The sequence below is a fragment of the Zea mays genome, chromosome 8 (assembly GCF_902167145.1).
Source record: "Zea mays cultivar B73 chromosome 8, Zm-B73-REFERENCE-NAM-5.0, whole genome shotgun sequence".
NCBI classification, from domain to species: Eukaryota; Viridiplantae; Streptophyta; class Magnoliopsida; order Poales; family Poaceae; genus Zea; species Zea mays.
Genome location: NC_050103.1, coordinates 130,152,379 through 130,170,400, shown reverse-complemented (window position 1 = coordinate 130,170,400; position 18,022 = coordinate 130,152,379).

Below are 18,022 nucleotides of genomic sequence, written 5' to 3'. Positions count from 1 at the left end.
GTCCGTATGGCGGTGCGGGCTGGTGGCTGCACCCTCCAGCTGAGGTCGGGGCGCGCACAGCAGTACGTCCCTGCCTCCCTTGTATCTTTAAACAAGGGGTGGCAGAACCGGTGGTTTTATCTCCGGAACGACGACGGGATGCTTCCGCCATTTTCCCAACGAGTGGTGACCGCCGCCGGTGAGAACTGGCGTTGGGGGGGCCACCCGCGAGAACCAGGAGAAGCTCCAGCCCATTCTCCGTGCCTTGCAGAAGTTACAAGCCGAGGGCCCTACCGCTGTGGGGGTCGTCGCCGCTATCCATCGCCGGAGGGTTCTCCCATTGGCCGAGCGGTGGTTGCGGCTTTCGGAGATGAAGCCAGGGGTCGATTTGGAGGGTTCGCGGATGTCCTCGACCTCCCTCTCCGCCGACTACCTCCTCAGGCGGGTAGTGGGTACAGTAGGGAGGCTAGATGCTGGCGTCCTTAGCCTGCCCCCGATGCGCCCCGACCATGGGTATGTGTCCCTGGTAAGTGTCCGACCCTCCTTCTGTTTTGTGTCGTGTTTTTTACGTTTTTGGTTCTTACTGTTGGGATTTTTGTTCGTCCCTAGGGGTTGAGGGGTTTTAAACTCTCCCGGCCACCGGTCCCGGAGGACGCGGTGGACCGAACCGCACGTAGGCTCGCCGTGGAGAAGGACAAGGAGAAGAAGGACGCGGAAAAGGCCCGAGCTCGCGAGAGGATGCGAGCTCGGTAAGCCTTGGAGAAGCGCCGTCGGAGGCAAGCAAGGGATGGACTCCCGTTGGAGCCGTCACCGGACACGCCTGACGACGACGACGATGATGATGATGATGACGAAGATGATGACATGGCGGCCCGACTTGGCCTCAGTCCGGACCCGAGGCTGGGCCAGAGGTCGTCAAGCCAGCACCCAGGTGGGCTGGAGCCACCAACATTTAGGGCCGGGACACCGGGGTCCCGATCCGAGGAGCGGAGGCGGGCCGAGGGGGTACTTGACCCCTTGGCCGAGATAATTGGGGTGACTCCGGGGGGTCAGGACGAACCGCATGTCCCCCAAGAGCAAGTGCCCGTGCTGGCCGTACGGGAGGTTGGTCCCTCGGTCGTCGTGGCGTCGCCTGGGCAGACTGCCCCCTCGGCGCCTCGAGCGTCCGAGGTGGAAGCGGCATCGAAGCCGGCTGCGGGGCAACCCTCGGCAGCGCCTGCGGAGACCGGGGCCCGAGGGGTCTCCCCGCAGGCACAATTGGCCTTGCCCCGGAGCGGGTAAGTATCTGAGGATACCTCTGTTTCAGTTTTTTCGCTATGTGTCTTGAACTTGCCTTCCCTCTCCTTCAGCAAGCGGAGGCAGGGCTCGGCTGGTCTGGCCCCCACGAAGGCCCTTAAGACGAGGCCGGCCTCTACAGCCGGTGCTGCGGCGCGCCACGCCGGTTGGCTAGCCTCCGCACAAGGCGCCCTCCGGCGGGGGGCCTAGGCGGCACGGGCTGTCATGGGGCAAGCCTCCCAGGTTGACCCCCTGTTGGAGCGACCATCATGGCGGGGGAGGCCGTTGACGCGGCCGCGGCCCTGAGCCCGCCTTTCTTGTTGCCGGTGCCGGCATCGATTCCTGCCGGGGCCGTCGCTAATTCGCCCGTGGAGCCGCTCGTCGCCGCCGATGTCGGGATGGCTGAGGCGCCCCCGCCTTTGGTCATCCCCGACCTCCCTATTCTCGACCATGAGGAGAGGGCGGCCGTCGTTGCCGAGGTCGGTGAGCGGAGGCCTATCACCTTGGCCGAGGAGAGGCCCGGTACGTCGACTGCGGTGGTACCCGATGCATCGACTGCAGGGGGACCTAACGTCTCTGTCGAGGGGCGCGCAGAACCGTGGCCCGTCTTGGCGAGCAGAGGCCTTATCCCCACACAGCTCAATCCCAATGAGTGGTGTGGGCAGCCGCTCCTGTTCTAGAGCCGCGACACCTCGGAGCCGCTCCTCTCCCTCAATGATGAGTTGGAGGAGCAGTTTCGGGATAATTTCCGTGAATATACCGAGGCGGCGATGAGGTCGCTTCGGTCGACCATGGAAATTCTTTCTAGGGACGTTCCCAGGGTCTTCCAGGTAAGGATTTTGACGTACACCTCATGTGATCAGAGCATTCTTTGTGATATCATGTTTTCCTTCCTCAGGAGCTTGCGGACGTGAGCACCGCCAAGTCACTGTTCATCCGCAGCGAGAGCGACGTTTGGGAGTCGTTGCGGTCCCAGTGGGCCATGCTTACCGAGGCCAATGAGCGCCTCGCCCAACGGAGCGCCGAGGTGGCGAACCTTCGGCTGCTATGTGATGAGCTGAAGTCGGAGGCAGCGGCGCGGACAGAGGCGGCGTCGGCACGAACGAAGGCTTCATCGGCCCGGGAGCGGGTGGCTTCCCAGGCCAAGGAGATGCAGCAGCGGCAGCTTGAGCTTGGCCAGGCCACCAGCGAGCGGGACCAATTTCGAAGCCAAGCTGCCGAGGCCGTGAGCCAGGCTGAGGCCCTTGGGGGACAGCTGGCTGAGGCTACGAAGCAGCTAGCCAAGGCGACCGCTCGGGCCGGGACCCTTGCGGAGGGCTGGCCGCGGCCGTCGGGTCTGCCCAGTCTGCCCAAGCCATGGACTCACAGCGGCGTGCCGGCCGAAGGTCTGCTTTGTCTGCTTTGTGATTTTGTTTTTGTCTTCATTCTTCACCTCGTGTCTGAAGAATATTGTCCGGCTGTCTTCAGGGCTCGAGACGGCTCTTAACGAGCCCGTCAAGAACTGCAAGGCGCTTGCCCAGGTGGTTGAGCAGAAGGAGGCCGACAGCGTGGCCATGTCTGAGGCTATCTTGGCTTTTTGCCGAGCCTTTGGCCTCGACGACGTCCCCTCGGGTAGCTCCCCCTAGAGTCACCTGCGGGCCTTGGACGGCCACGTGCGCAGCAGACTCCACGGGGCGCTGCACCACGGCGTTAGGCGGGCCTTCGCCGTCCTCGCTTCCCACTACGACATGGATTTGGAGCGGATCAGCGAGGGCTACTGCTTACCCGACGAAGAGGAGGCCGCCTTAGCCGAGGTCCAAAGGCTTGATGCGGCTGTCGAGGGCCCAAGCGCGGCGCTGGCTTCCTCTTTTGAGGTTGAGATCCTTCCACCCGTGTCGCCGTCCGAGGCCGGGCCAGATTCCGCCGCGGGCGGAAACGACGCCGAGGGTGCTGCTCCTCCCCCTGCCGACACCTGAGCCTGTGGGGAATGATTTACTTTAAGTATGTGTACGTTTCTTGCGGCCGCTGAGGCCTAAACATTTTTAGTGTCAGAGTATAAAGCTGTGTTTTCTTTCCTCTTGTTTTGAGCGTTAGGACTTGTTCGTCGATAGCAGAATCACTTATCCGAGCGCGAGTTACTTTTCGCGGAAGGTGATGAGTGAGGTATCCGTATCCCGGAGGCGTAGGAGTCCCTCGGTTCGGTCGGCCTTGCCGTTTAAGGTCTCTCTCGCTCGTTTTTAGGATTCTGTTATCGATATAGTCGAAAGGCACGAAAGTCATTTTGGCAGAAAACTTTTCCGAGGAAAATTTTGACGTAGAGGGGGTTCCCCCCTTCTAGCCCCCGAGGGAGGGTCTCGCTTTGCCGAGGCAAGGCTGATCCTCCCTTGATGGTTAGACTTTATTTATACATGTAAAGAAAGCGAGATACATGAACGACTTGAAACACTTTAAGGATAGAAGCGACGTAGTTGTTCGATGTTCCAAGCGTTGCTATAGACTTTGCCTCGATCGTTGGCCAACTTGTATGTCTCGGGCTTCAGAATTTTGGCGATGATGAACGGCCCTTCCCAGGGAGGAGTAAGCTTGTGGCGCCCTCGGGTGTCTTGTCGTAGCCGAAGCACCAAGTCTCCCACTTGGAAGCCTCGGGGCCGAATCCTTCGGGCATGGTAGCGTCGCAGAGACTATTGATACCGCGCCGAGTGTAGTAAGGCTACGTCCCGAGCCTCTTCCAGCTGGTCCAATGAATCCTCTCGGCTGGTCTGGTTGTTTTGGTCGTCGTATGCCTTTGTCCTTGGGGAACCGTATTCCAAGTCCGTGGGTAAGATGGCCTCGGCCTCATAGACTAGGAAAAACGGCGAGAAACTCGTGGCCCGGCTCGGCGTCGTCCTCAGACTCCAAACCACCGAGGGTAGCTCTTTTATCCATCGCTTGCCAAACTTGTTGAGGTCGTTGTAGATCCTTGGTTTTAGTCCCTGCAAAATCATGCCATTGGCACGCTCCACCTGCCCATTTGTCATTTGGTGAGCTACGGCGACCCAGTCCACACGGATGTGGTGGCCTTCGCAGAAGTCCAGGAACTTTTTCCCAGTGAACTGTGTGCCATTGTCGGTGATGATGGAGTTTGGGATCCCAAAGCGGTGGATGATATTTGTAAAGAATGCCACCGCCTGCTCGGACCTGAGCTGGTTAAGGGTCGGACTTCGATCCACTTGGAGAATTTGTCGATGGCGACCAGCAGGTGCGTGAAGCCCCCGGGTGCCTTCTGCAAGGGACCGACGAGGTCCAGACCCCATACGACAAACGACCAAGTGATAGGTATTGTCTGTAGGGCCTGAGCGGCCCGGATCATGGACAGATCAACCCCCAAGAGCCCTAGGTCTCGGCGTAGATGATGTTGAGGCTACTGCCTCCGTCCATGAGGACCTTGGAGAGCCTAGCGTTGCCGATGACAGGGTCGATGACAAGCGGGTACCTTCTTGGGCTCGGTACACAGTCGGGGTGGTCGCCTTGGTCGAAAGTAATGGGTTTGTCGGACCAGTCTAGGTAGACTGGCGTCGCTACCTTCACCGAGCAGACCTCCCGGCGCTCCTACTTGTGGTGTCAAGCCGAAGCATTCGCCACTTGCCCGCCGTAGATCATGAAGCAGTTGTGGACCTCCGAGAACTCTTCTTCCTTGTCACCCCCTTCTTGTTGTTGCCTTGGTCCTTGCCACCTTCTGCCGAGGGTCCAGCCTTATTGAAGTAACGTCGGAGCATGTCACACTCTTCAAGGGTGTGCTTGACGGGACCCCTGTGATAGGGGCACGACTCCTTGAGCATCTTGTTGAACATGTTGACTCCTCCGGGAGGTTTCCGAGGATTCCTGTGCTCGGCAGCAGCAACGAGATCCGCATCAACGGCGTTGTATTTCGCTTGCGCCTTCTTCCTGGTCTTCTTCTTCGTGCCACGCTGGACGGACGCCTCGGGGACGTCTTCCTTCTGCCTTCCCTGAGGCTGCTTGTCCTTCTGGAAGATGGCTTCGACCGCCTCCTGACCAGAGGCGAACTTGGTGGCTATGTTCATCAATTCGCTTGCCTTGGCGGGAGTCTTGCGTCCCAGTTTGCTCACCAGGTCCCAGCAAGTGGTGCCGACGAGGAATGCCCCGATGACGCCCGAGTCGGTAATGTTGGGCAACTCGGTGTACTGCTTTGAAAACCGCCGGATGTACTCTCGCAGGGATTCCCCTGGCTGCTGGCGGCAGCTCCGAAGATCCCACGAGTTCCCAGGGCACACGTACGTACCTTGGAAATTTCCAGCGAAGGCCTTGACTAGGCCGTCCCAGTCGAAGATCTGCGCGGGAGGCAGATGCTCCAGCCAGGCCCAGGCAGCGTCGGAGAGGAAAAGGGGGAGGTTGCGGATGATGAGGTTGTCGTCGTCCGTCCCTCCGAACTGGCACGCCAGCCGATAGTCCGCAAGCCACAACTCCGGCCTCGTCTCCCCTGAGTACTTAGTGATGGTGGTCGGGGCTCGGAACCGGGCCGGGAACGGCGCCCGTCGTATGGCCCGGCTGAAGACCTGCGGACCGGGTGGTTCGGGCGAGGGACTTCGATCCTCCTCACTGTCGTAGCGTCCCCCGCGCCTGGGGTGGTAGCCTCGGCGCACCTTCTCCTCAAGGCGTGCTCGACGGTCGCGGTGGTGTTGCTCGTCGCCGAGGCGATCCCGGACTGCAGGTGTCCTGTCTCCTGTGTGCTCAGTGTGGACCAAGGCCTCGCACATGCGTCGGGAGGACGCTGCGTGATGCTCCGAGGGGCCTCCTCGCCTTTGGGAGGCAGAGCTCTCGGCTCATCGGACAACGGCATTTTCCAGGAGGTCTTTGAGTTTGCCCTGGATACGTCGCCCCTCGGTGGTGGATGGCTCCGGCATTGTTCGAAGTAACATCGCCGCTGCAGCTAGGTTCTGGCCAGCCCCACTGAAGGCCGGGGGCAGCCCTGCCCTGGCATCGTCAATGATACGGCGCTGGACGTCCCGAGCCCGATGACGCGCTCCTCCGGTGAGTGCTCGGTCTGCCCACTCCTGCTCGATGTTTTGTCGGAGCTGCACAAGTCGCCCCATTTCTTCGTCGAGCTTGGCCTGCATCTCGTGGAGTTGCTCGAGCTGTGTTCCCTGACCCCCCGCAGGGACTCGGACCACAGCTAGCTCCTGCGAGATCTCAACGCGAGACGCAGGCACAGGGGCGTCGTCATTTCCTGGCATGCCGAGGTGGTTGTCTTCATCGTGATACCCCTGATCGATGTGGAAACACTCACGACTTGGGTCGTAACCCTCGTCATCAAGGCTGTGGCCATTGTCAGAGCAGCCGGAGAGGCAGTGGTCGCATGCGGACATGAAGTCTTGCATGGCACTGGGATCACGGAGTCCGGAGAAATCCCAACTGAAGTCGGGGTCGTCCTCTTCCTCGGAACCCACGGGTCCGGAGGTTGAGACGGCCGTCAACAGGTCCCAAGTTGACCACATATGGTACCCCGGAAGGTCAGGATATGCCCTTGCGAAAGCGCTTGCCGAAGTGGGGTCGCGTGGTGGATCGAAGCTGAATCTAAAATGAACAGGATGGGAAACGGATGGTACCTCCTGGTTGATGGACGGTGGTGAAGTTGCATTGGAGTCAGAATGTGTCATTATCTCAGGTGCGAGACTAATGCCCGACAAGTCCCTCACAAGGGTGCTGGCGTCATTAGTCCGCCTGGGGTTGGCACGTTGCTGGGAAGCGACACCCGTCATTGTCTCAGGTGCGAGGACAACACCTGACATGTCCCCCGCAGGGGTGCCGGCGCCACTGACTCGCTCCGGTCCGACAGCCGACGAGGTGCTGCTTCGTGCCTGGCCACGGTTTCTTCGTCTCCTCCTCCTCCGGCGAGGAGGGTGGCGAGGCAAACCCGGGTGCTCCTCTTCCGCCATGGGGAGATGTCGTCGTCGGGTTCGCTTCGGCCGGGCGAGTCGACGACCGTCGTTGCTGTCGTGTTGTGGGGGGAGGAGTACCATGTCGTAGCTGTCGTCGGGGGACATGAACTCGAGACTCCCAAAGCGGAGCACCGTCCCGGGCTGAAGAGGCTGCTGAAGATTGTCCATCTGGAACTCAACGGGAAAGTATTTGTCAACACGCAGCAGGACCCCTACCTGGCGCGCCAACTGTCGGCGTTTTGGACCCGCGAGGACCCTCAACCGACTAGTGAATTTGACACTGCGTGTCCCTGCCCAGATGGGTTGATGCAAGATGAAACACAAGGGGGAGGATGAGGCTTATATTATCTTGCACCGGGGTGCTCGTAGTAGGGGTTACAAGCGTCGCGAGAGAGATAGGGTTTGGCCTTGAGGTGAGCCGTCTGAGTTAGCCTCCTCTGCGTTTCTCCCTCCTTCCCTGCCTCCTTGGGAAGGCCCTGGACATCCCCTTTTATAGATACAAGGAGATGGTCCAGCTGTACATGGGGGTGTAGCTATGTGCTAACGTGGCTGGCGGAGAAGTACTTGAGCCCTGTAGAAGCGCAGCTGGCTGTGCGACCTGGGTCATGCTGACGTTTCCTTGCTTTCATAGAGAGCTGAGAAAAATTGACGTCATGGACGCATACAGGGGACCATCATTACCTGTTATTGGAGTAATTTGATGTGACACCGGTCTTGTTCCTTCGTAGCCTGGGTGGCTAGCTAGGAGTAGGGCAATGATGTATCTCCTGTAGCGTAGTCGGTCCGAGGCCGAGGTCGGTCGAGGCGGTGACTTCTCCTGAGGCCGAGGCTGAGGTTGGGCGAGACGGGGACCTTCCCCCGAGGCCGAGGCCTGGGTTCGGGTGAGGCGGAGACCTTCTCCGAGGCCGAGGTCGATGCCGAGGCCTAGGGTCGGGCGAGACGGATACCTTCTCCCGTGGCCGAGGCTGAGGCCGAGGCCTGGGGTCGGGCGAGGCGGAGCTCCCTATTGCGCCCGAGGCCGAGCTCGGGAGAGGTCGTGACTTACTGTCGTTAGTTTTACCCTGGTGGTTGGCACAGTAGTCAGAACGGGCTGAATAGTGTTGCTTTCCTATCAGAACGATCAGTAAAGGGGCGAAGTGACTGCGGTCATTTCGACCTTGCCAACCGAGGCGAGCGTGTTAGGATAAGGTGTCAGGTGATACCCGCATTAAATGCACATGCGATACGGTCGGTGGTAAGGCGATTTGGTCGAGGTTGTTGTACGACAAAGTTCGCCCGAGTTTGGCCTCAGGCGAGCCGGGGGTGCGCCCACTGCCTGAGGAGGCCCTCGGGCGAGGCGTGAATCCATCCGGGACTACTGTTCTTGCCCGAGGTCGGGCTCGGGCGAGACGAGATCGCGTCCCTTGGCAGATGAGGCTTTAACTTTGAGCTGTGCTTACCAGTCTTTACGGTTTGTTTTGAGGATGTTTTCCAGCCGTGCTTAGGAGTATTGGGGGTACCCCTAATTACGGTACCCGACACATACACACATCAGATTAGAGCCCAATTGGGATTAGAAGTTTAATCGGCTGCACCCCATTAACACGCTCTATAAATAAATGGGAAGGGGCTAGGGTTAGGGTCTCTACCACATGTGCAAACCCTAGCTGTCGCCTTCCTCATACCTAGTCGTGAGACCCTCGCTGCGCGTGTGGTGCTAGCACACCGGTGCACGGTGTTCCTTCCCAGTACGTATGGACAACGTGGAGGCGTAGCTGCGATTGCTAAGCTGACAGTCTGCGGAAGAGAAGACGATCATGATCGGCTACTTCCTCTCCATCGACGCGCGCCTACGTTGGATTCCCGCTCCACCTCGTTTTCCACTGCGCTGCACATCTAGTGGTAACGATCCATGATGTCTTACTTGCAAGTTTCCTGCGTGACGTGGTAGATGTGTCTAGCACATTTCCTTTTCAGTGGTATCAGAGCCATTTTGCGTAGTTTTTGGTCTGGATCTAGGCTCATGAGATGGATCTATTAGATGTGTGGTTTGATTAGATTAATTGGTCGTAAGGGGTTGAAATAGATTGCATTGTATATTACTGATGGGATCAGTTTGTCATGACTCCGTTGTGTGCGCAACTTGCCCCTACCAGATGGAATCACCATCGGGTCTAATCGTGTACACAATATAATCAGAAGATCAAGACAACATATCGATAAATTTTGAAGTAGATTGCATCGTATATGACTGAAGGGATCAATTCATCCTTCTCTGTTGTGTGCGCAACTTGCCCCTACCAGCTGGAATCACCATCGAGGCTAATTGTGTACGCAATTAGCAGATTGACGTAACAGATCAATGTCATGAGTGTAATCTTCTTTAGATTGAAGGTCTCATGCATGAGATTTTCAGTGAAATTTCCATAGATACGATGCATGAAATCATGTGAGGTACATGTAGAAAACATGTTTGTCTTAAAATGCGGCCCGACTCTGGGAGATAAGCATGCCAGTCCACTTTTTTCCTCATGCTTGACTAAGAATAGTTTAGGTCAATTTTTCTAAGGAAAGAAAAATATGCATATTTCAGATTAAATTCCGAATATAAATCGTGACCAACAATAAATAATCTAGGTAAATATTACCTAACAAGTAACCTAACAGAAGCTACCTAGCATACTTATCATAAAAATGCAGCACACCTCTACCATGATAGATAAACTGAAGCGTAAGGTCAAATTAGATCATGTGTACTGATCAGACATACTGGTAGACGCCATGGGTGGAAACAGTAGGGTCGACGATGTTGAAGCAGTAGGGTCAATGACAACAGTGACAGGGTCGACGAGAAGAATGTGAGCAGTCGCGTGAAGACGCTTCCTAAAAATCTTATTTGCCCTCTCCCGGTACAGGATCTCGAAGGCGACAGGTTCCGGAGACCTGCTCTCCCGATCACAGATGTACGTCGGCGCTCGAGATGAAGAGGACTACGATGGTCGCACAACTGTGAGTAGAGGCAAAAACCTAACTCAGGATGGGATGGTTTCTGGCAAGGGCTAACATGTGCCTTATATAGAACCACATCCACGAACTGATAAGCTCACAATCTGATCTAATCGTGATTGGATAAGGACTTAGATCCTTATCTAGTTCCACCATTCCCTTGCCATACATGGGCTTTTGTAATTTTCCTAGGATTTAATTGAATTTCTCAGTTGGGCCAAGCCCATAAATCGAACATCCCCCACCAGATCTCAAATGCCCATCTATAGTTTTGCCATTGTTCACTACTGTTTAATACACTAGTATTTCAGCAGAGACTGTTAAGTTGAACTTCCACCTAGAACTCCAAGCTACATCAACCCACAACTTGGATAATGGACTATGCCTTGAATTGCTAGTTTTATGTGAATGGGTTCCACTCAAAGCTATAACTAGTACTTGGCTACCAGTAGTCCCCTTCTCAGGTGGAGCATATACGTCGTACTCCAAGGTCTCTTCATGAATTTACTATAGATCACCCAAATATCATAGACTGTGACGTTAGACAGTTGAGCTCATATAGGTGTGTTCTTTCAAAAAAATTCTATAGGACAACATTTTTGCTAATAAAAGCCAACAGAACACATTAAGTCTCAAAGCCAACCTGCCTTACGACATTTGATAGTATTGCATCTTCACTTAGAGAGGGTCAAAAGTTACTCTCCTCAGTTCACCAATGGTTTGTTCTTCCCAGGACCGAATTCACGGGATCTCCGATCACATCGATTGGGTTTCACCATGGCACATGATACAGATCACATACCCATCTCTATCGATGTGATTTCTATCACATTATGTGGTAGCCCCTTTGTAAAGGGATCTGCTATATTTTTATATGTTGAAACATAAGTCACACTTATAACTCTGGAGTTTCTTAACTTTTTGACAACTTCAATCACCTTTTAACATGTCTTGATGACTTCCTATTATCCTTAGAACTTATCACTTTAATAATCATAGTCTGATTGTCACAATCCATAGGAATAGCAGGTATTGGTTCCTCAACCACCGCCAAGTCCATGAAGAGTTCATACAACCATTCTGCCTCAACGGTTGTTGTGTCTAGTGTAGTGAGCTCGGCTTTCATGGTTGACCTCGCTAAGATGGTCTGCTTGCTTGACCTCCATGATACCACACCTCCACCATAAAGACATAACCACTATTGGCATAAAGCTCATCTATATCAGATATCCAGTTCAAATCATTATATCCTTCAAGTACTACATGCTGACCAGAATAGTGAATTTCATAGGTCATTGTACCGTGCAAATAGCGCATAACCCACTCAAGAGCATGCCAATGATCAGTCTCGGGGTTTGACATGAACCTACTCAATTTGTTGATAGCAAACGAGATATCGGGCCTTGTTGTACTAGCAAGATACATGAGTGAACCAATGATCTGTGAATATCTCAATTGGTCTAAGCCAATTCTCTTGTCCTTTCGCAGTGTAACACTGGGATCGTATGGTGTTGAAGAAGATTTGCAATCAGGGAAGCCAAATCGCTAGAGTAATCCCACCTTGTTTAGAATCACATCATCTTCTCCCAGGTCTTTCAACATAGTGAGATTGCGATAGAGTAATCCCACCTTGTTTAGAATCACATCATCTTCTCCCAGGTCTTTCATATCAAAACTCTTTGATAGAAAAAACTTGACTTCATTGATCACATCAATGTTTATGCCAAATATCAATATATCATCAACATATTGGCACAATATAACTTCTTTGTCCCCACCATAGCGATAATACACACACATGTCTGCCTCATTAATGGCAAAACCTACAGACGTTAGAGTAATGTCAAACTTCTCATGCCACAGCTTTGGTGCTTGCTTTAGGCCATACAGAGATTTTAATAACTTCCACACCTTGCTCTCTTGATCCTTTACCACAAATCCATCAGGTTGTTCCATATAGATTTCCTCGTCCAGCTCTCCATTAAGAAAACTCGTCTTCACATCCATCTGATGGATAAGAAGAACATACGAGGCAGCCAAGGAAAGTAGTACTCGAATAGTAGTCATTCTAGCAATAGGTGAGTAAGTATCAAAAAAGTCTTTACCTTCTTTATGAGTATAGCCTTTAGCCACAAACCTAGCCTTGTACTTTTAAATTGTACCATCAGGCTTGAGCTTCTTTTTAAACACCCACTTACAACCCACAGGTTTGCAAATATAGGGTCCATCGTTGACCTCTTATGTATCATTTGAAAGAATTGAGTCTATCTCATTCTAAACTGCTTCTTTCCAATCACTTCCGTAATGGTAGTAGGAGTGTTGTCCACAAGGTACATAATGAAATCGTCACCAAAGGATTTTTTCAACCCTCTATCTCTTGCTCTTTCTAGGAGCATCAATGTCATCCTCCTCAAGGACGATCTCATGTGGTTATTCAAAAATATCAGCTGGTGTATCATGTGGAGTTATCTCAAAGTGTATCTAGAATTGCTATGAATGTCTTTCATTGGAAATATGTGTTCAAAGAAAGTAGCATCACATGATTCCATAATAGTATCTATATACAAATCAAGAACTTAAGATTTAACTAATAAAAATCTATAAGCTATGCTACATGAAGCATATCCAAGAAAGACACAATTCACTATCCTTGGTCCAAGCTTGTGCTTTTTATTAATTGTTACATTGACATTCACCATGCACACCCAAGTGCACAAGTATGAAAGTGATGGTTTTCTCCCAACCCACTTCTCATAAGGGGTTTTCTCATCTTTCCCATAGGAATACTATTCAGAACATGAAATGAAGTTACAACTGCCTCCCTCTATCATGCCTTAGGTAAACCGTATGTGTCTAACATGGCATTCACCAAGTCAGTCAATGTATGGTTTTTCATCTCAGCAATCCCATTTGATTTGGGTGAATAGGGAGGTGTCCACTCATTAATAATGACATGTTCTGCACAGAAATCATCAAAGACTTTGGGAAAGTATTCACCACCACAATCTGACCTAAGATGTTTGATCTTTATTTCTAGTTGGTTTTCAACTTCAACCTTATAGATTTTAAAGTAGTCTAAAGCCCCATCTTTAGTTTTTAGCAAGTATACATAGCAAAATCTAGACGCATCATCAATCAATGTCATGAAGTATCTCTTACTACCTTTTGTTAACACACCATTCATCTCGCAAAGATCAGAATGTATGAGTTCTAGAGGTGCCAGGTGTCTCTCCTCAGCAGCCTTGTGAGGCTTTCGAGGTCGCTTCGACTGCATACAACTATGGCACTTAGAACCTTTGACTGTGGTGATATTCGAAATTAAACTCATGGTGGAAAGCCGAGATATAGATCCAAAATTAATATGACACAAACGAGAATGCCAAATACTCGCAAGATCAACAACATTAGTGCAAATATGGTTCACAAACTTATTATTGAAATCTAAAGAGAAAAGTGGAACAAGCCTCCACAGTCATAGCCTTTACCAATAAGGTGTCTAGACTTAGACACTACTACTTTATTGAACTCCAAAACTACCATGAACCCATTTCTACATAGAAGGGTATCGCTAACGAGATTCTTATTCATAGAAGGGATATGGTGCACGATCTTCCCCGAAGTAAACTTTAAGTCCACTGTGACTGTTGGGGGCCTTCGTCTTCCGAAGGTTCTCAAAAACATGGACTAACCATTGGTCATCAGTATATTTGTAAAGAATTGCAGGAGCTTTAGAATCAAACTACCTTCAGTATAGAATGATGGAAGAGTAACGAAGGTAGCTTCGTCATAACAATAATGGGAAGGTAGTGCAAGGAGAAGGTGTCATCATGAACACCAAAGGCAAAAGACAATGTTATCCCTATGCCATTTGTAAATCTTGTATGTAATTCTTAAGGGTGTGAGTGTAAATTCATATGGAGCTGTACGATTCCCTATAAATAGATGAACAGTGTCCCACATAAAGTACCTTTTGGCGGATTGGGCGACCACTGTGTAATTCTCTATGCGACACCTTTATTGTAATTTTCTCTGAAGAGCCGAAGGTACAATTATAAAGTCACTTTATAAAAAGGAGAACATGTTATTGATATATCTTAATTGAGTTCTCATGTTTAAATCCTATTTATACTCCTTGCGTATTCATTTAGTCACATTAATAAACCATAATTTATTCACTTAACAATTAACCTTCGTCCCCAAAGGAATCATCTCGAAGGGATGATTCCTTTGTGATGAATGTTATCTATCTTTTTAATATTGTGTTGCCTTGTTTTTGGTTATGTATAGTAATCGAAAATGAGTGAACAACATTGGCGCCCACCTCCGGTGAACTCAACGACCACCTTCGTCATGCTGCCGAAGAAGATAACGGTGCTAGGGGCTGTTCTTGCTCCCCTGGACACCAATCAAGATGGGATCCTTCTAAGGGAGGCCCGAAGCCAGAAGAGGAAGGCCACTAGCCCAACTCCACAAGATGAAGAGCTAGACCAAGAGATCAGCAACTTGGAAGCTATACACCAATAGGTGGAAAAGAGAAGAGAGAAGATGCATCGGCTGGCTGAGCTCCAAAATAAGATTGACGAAGCAGCCGAGGAAATGAGACATATCGCACATGATACTGAGCAAGGGCATAAACCACAACAAAGAGACCTTCGCCAGGAGGGCCCCAGCCATGATGATATGTGGTATGATGATTTTCACCATGATAACATTGCTTTTGATGATGCTTCTCCCCTAGCCACAGAGTTACAGGCCGTCCCATGGCCACCTTCGTACAAGCCACCCCAGCTACCCATGTACGATGGCCACTCAGACCCGAAGCAATTTCTGATGAGTTACAAAGCGACCATATCATCATATGGTGGCAACACGGCTGTCATGACAAAATCTTTTGTCATGGCAGTGATGAGTGTTGCTCAAACCTGGTATTCCTCTCTCAGGCCAGGGACAATTACATCATGGCAGAAACTAAAAGACATGCTGGTCACTAGCTTTCAAGGATTTCAGATGAAGCCAGTAACTGCTCAAGCTTTGTTCCAATGCACACATGATCATTAAGAATATTTGCAGGCATATGTTCGAAGGTTCTTGCGCCTCAGAGCCCAGGTGCCGATGGTGTCAAATGAAATTGTTATTGAAGCCATGATCAAAGGACTTCGTCCAGGTCCAACGACACAATATTTTGCCAGGAAGCCTCCTCAAACCCTAGAAAAGCTTCTCCAAAAAATGGATGAGTACATAAGAGCTGATAATGATTTCCGACAAAGAAGGAAGGAAGCCTACAGGTACTCTGAGATGACCAGGGGCTTCAGGGGAAGGCTTCATCCAAGGCATGTCAAAACAATCCACAATCATAGTCAAAGCGAAGATAGAAACAATCATAATCAAGGGCAGCAGCACAACTCCCAATCAACAGGGGCGCAACAGAACTCCTTCAGACTGCCAGCCCCAAGAGGCAGAGGAGGACGAAGCTTCAAAGGGAGATACAGTTCTCAACCAAGAAGACTATTCTGCCTATTCTGTGGAGACGACAAGGGGCATACAACACGAACCTGTCAAGTTACGATTCAAAAGTAGAAAGAAATAGCTGAGACCGAAGCACGCCAGAGCCAATCAAAGCAAGTTCTTCACACTGCTTCGTGCTACTCCCCATACATTCCAAAGTATGTGGGTAACCAACAACCATTCTCACAACCTACAGCTTCGGTTGCTTTGGCAAGTCACTCTCCAGCTAGGTGGGTCTTGCCACAACCACCTGCATTGGTTCCAACTTCATCTCATAATCAGCAGCCTCAGGGGCAGTGTCAAGTTCAGTAGCAGTGTGATACAAGAGAGGAATCCGAAGCTCGAATTGTTAACAGTACTGTTCTAGAATCCAAGCATATTTACTGAAGCAATAGAGGGGCTGTATCAAGAACTTGTTACACATTTATTGTAATTTTAGTTTCTTTTGCTTTATATTCTTGCCTTAAAAACAATTTGAGAAGGTGCAACCTTTGTCACTTTGTAATAAACCTGCGGTTACACCATCGAGTGTAACAACAAAGCCGAAGAAGCTCCAAAGTCGTTCCTACTAGGATGCAGAGCTAAAATACCACCTAATAAAGGTGAAGAAGCTCTAAAGTCGTTCCTAAGGTGATGCAGAGCTAAGCTCTAAAGTCGTTCCTAAGGGGATGCAGAGCTAAAATGCCACCTAATAAAGGTGGAGAAGCTACAAAGTTGTTCCTAAATGCCACATAGAAAAGGTGAAAAGACTCCAAAGTCATTCCTAAGGGGATGCAGAGTCTTATTATGATATGTTTTCTATCATCATTTTTACTCAAAACACCTTTTGCATCATATCATCGCATCATTTTGCATCATATCATCACATCATTTTGCATCATAACATCATGCATCATTTCACATCATCCATAAAGAGAGAAGAAGGGAAATTGCTCCTTCATCCACAAATGCGGCTGAGTTGCGAAGCTAAATACGTGTTTGCTGAGAAATTATGGACTAAAGCAGGACAAAGGAAAAAAATGCTATATCTTCAATAATTGTTATCCTTAAACAAGACAAACAAGGGGTCAATGCTTTTACTTCGTCAACAATATTCTTTATGAATTTACAGGACTTTTGGCAAAAAAAGGATTTTCTTTATGAAGCATTAAAAGAAGGGAAGGTATTTTTTCGCCTTCGGCTCAAAAACGGTACGCACGTTAATTTCACGCCACACAAAGAAATATAGTATACAATGTAATTACACGTCACACAATTGTTTTTACATAAAAGCAACACACAAACTTTACAATGTTTTTACATATCTTATACACACAATTTAATCATCTTTCTTCAAAACTTTCTCCACAACTTCATTTAGTAGTTTATCAACAACTTCGTTTATTGTTGCGTTTACCACCTTGAATTCATCAAGGATTCCCCTTAGATCTAGATCAGCTTCAGGATCATACGGTTCCGGGGGGAGAAAGTTCGGCTACAAAAAATGTAGTTTTGTTAAATATGAAGCTGGAACATTTACAAAGCTAGAGCGCGACACAAACATACCTATATGTCTTTCTCGCTCTACAACTTCTTCATCTCTCCTCGCTTCTTCTGAAGCTCGATGGGTCTCTTTTTCATTTTGTCTGATAGCTTCGTGTGCTATCTCCCTTCCGCCGTTCATCTACACTTTAGAGTAAAATTTCCTGCCAAGGGCAGTAGCTTCAGCTGAAGGTTCCTTAATATCATTCGCTGAAACTAACAATTCTAGCTGAATTACAGCCTTGGCATGTTCACAGCCAGCTTTTTCAAGTATCGACACGGCCCCTCGGCCACCAACACAAGCACATAAATCCCCTTTGCCACTAAGGATTTCATCAAAAGCTTCAACTTCACCTTCGATCCATTTAATTACACCTTCGGAATCACTGCGGATAAAATTTTGTTCCGTTGAGAATGCACCAACTTTAGCAAAAGTACTCTTCAGCTTGTTAGAACATTGCATAGCAACAGAAAAACATTCTTCCTTTGCTTGACGAAGCTCTTCAATATTCTTTTGAACTCTGTTTCGCTAAGTCTTGGATATTTCACGTTTCTTTTTTCAACTTCAAAATTCTCGTTAACTTCGTCAAGCTTCTTTTCCGGTCTTAACAGTTCAGACTTGTGAAGCTCCACTTGAGCAGATAAGGCATATTCCAAGTCCGCTTTACGTTTTGCGTCAACTTCTTTCTCTTTTTCAAGTCTTGAAATTTTTTGGTCTGCTTTAGAGAATGCAACCAAATCGGTATGTCTTTCCTCAGTTTTTCAATTAAAGAAAGAAGAATTTTGTCTTTCTCGATGGCTTGGTGCCGAAGGTCAATGACCTCGGACCGCAGATTATCGAA